The sequence below is a fragment of the Ostrinia furnacalis genome, unplaced genomic scaffold (genome assembly GCF_004193835.3).
Source record: "Ostrinia furnacalis isolate ACB-3 unplaced genomic scaffold, ASM419383v2 OfSCF0447, whole genome shotgun sequence".
Taxonomy (NCBI): domain Eukaryota; kingdom Metazoa; phylum Arthropoda; class Insecta; order Lepidoptera; family Crambidae; genus Ostrinia; species Ostrinia furnacalis.
The window spans coordinates 175,591-177,976 of NW_021130686.1; positions in this window are offsets into that span (position 1 = coordinate 175,591).

The window sequence follows — 2,386 nt, forward strand, 5'->3', positions numbered from 1 at the left end:
CCACACAACTTTTACGAAGGCATTTGCAGAACGTGTTACCACGATTTCCTTTACATCAAAGTTCCAGTACTTTATACTTGTACTTAGTTATATCTTTTGATAGTAGAATCATAGTTCCAAACGGTTGGTATGCACATGCTAGAGTAGCTCAAAGGAGCTAGACCACGAGCGTGCGGTCTAGTGGGCATACCATTTAACGCACCAGCATGTCCTTAATATTGCTTACTCGTGTATGACCTTAACAACAATTAGGATGCTATTAATCATACAAGATAAAGATGACGTTCCTACGTAGTTAATTATAGGAAAAACTGTCTTACTTAGACGCATTAACGGATTAAAAGGTTTGGATAAGATTAACAGCTTAACCAGCGCATTGATATGAGTTTTGTACCTAAGCACACAATTACTTTTTTATAATTTTTATTATATTTGTAAACCGAATATGATATTTTAATTGTAGCGTAGGAAATTATTTACTGCCAGTTTCCATTTTACAAATACCAGCCACTGTAGCTGAATCAAGATTTATATCCTACGAGTTCTTTGGTAAATAAGGTTTGTCTCATTTTACGTCTAACATTTCAGATGTAACCCAAAACGTGGCTTGCATTATCCATTACAAAACTGTATCCATATTATTCCAGATCTCGGTGGAAGGGCCCGCCAAGTCGAGCGGCGAACGCGCGGTCCGGTGGGCACGCAATTTCACACGCCAGCGCGCGGCGAATCGCTGACTGTTGAACATGTCAAAAATTTTAGCTAAGCGCTTGACCGTCGGTATACGAGGGGTTAAGGAACTGATTAGCGAACGAGCTGGATCTTTTGGGCCAATCTTAGCAAAGATACATCAGCGAAACTACGCCAGTCTGAAACAATTTAAGGACTCTTTCAAATGAGACGTTTTGAATGATACAGTCGTGCATTTGCAAAACCGCACATTAACTGCTGTGTTTATTTCAACACAGTTGTCACACAATTTTCTGGGACTTCTGCAAAGAGATGACAGACGCCTGGGTCAAAACATTTAAATTGATAGAGCCATAATCCGAATGATTAATCGTGGGCAAAAACAATCATCAGTGAACGTACTAAACTGGACATAGGATTCCGCACTGTATCCCATTATTCAGCATAGGATAACGCACTGTACTGATCTTGGACTATTCTTCTCAAACCAAACGCGTATATTTAATCTTCAGCACACAAACTAACAATGCACTGTGGCGGACTTAATGCCGGATGGCGTACATGACCTACTGTCGCTCTATTTGGCTTAAGTGGTGCTATGCTGTTAGGCCGTTATCAAGATAATGTATGATGTACTGAAATAACGGAGAAGAAAGTAATAAAACAAACAGTCCACGAGACAAGCTATTATAATATATCTAAATTGTAGTTCGAAGGATCACGCCACCACGCGGTCCGGGTATGCAATTTCACACGCCAGCGCGCCCTGATATTGCTAACTGTTCGATCAGGGGGCCACATTGAACATGACAAAAATCTTACAACTGAGGGTCATAATATGTTTTCTTGGAAGGAACAAAATAAAATAAAAGCGATGAGAGATGTGACATTTTGTTTGTTTTCAATCAAAAACCTTTTTGTAGTAAACCGTAATAGGAACAACAATGTCATTATGTGTCTCGATATGCCCTGAAAAAGGAACCAGAGGATGGACTGTAAAAGAAATGTAATAATTCCTATCATGATATCATATAATTACCTGAAGTGCTCCCGTCAGCAAATCGGACTTGTAGGATTGCAAGTTAAAATAACTTTGCCGAGTTCATCGGAAGTATCGATAACGAACACCGACTTAATGCTTACGACATTAGTTGCAAATGAGTCATCCATAAATAAGTGATCGGGCAAACCAAGTCATTCCAAATATAGGCGGGATGCGACCCGGGAAAATTAAGTTTTTCCCGTCACGCCACGGGAATTTGTCGCCCGCGACTGGGATGAATCAATATTGCCACGACGTGACGAGCTGACTGGCCTGTCCATGGAGCTCTGTGAAGGATTCTGTAGAAAATTTCTTCTGCAATGCATTCTGCAGAATCACATAACACATCCTACATTTTTTTAGTAAATTTTATTTTTGTAACAATATTAACTACTAATTTTTTAAATAGATGAGGCCCACTAGCTCCTCGTGGTAAGCAACACATGCTTGCTTGTGTTACGAGTGGGTTCACAACAATAGTCCAGCGGCAGGGTTCGAACCAAGGTTCCTCGGATCTCAATTCGACCAATCCGACACCTTCACCGTTAAATTGCGCGATTAAATCTATCTGCTATCTCAGCAAGCTGGTATTTACTGGCTGGTAAAGACGCCAGCAAAATAAATAGAATAACAAGACAAATTGCGAAACGAGCT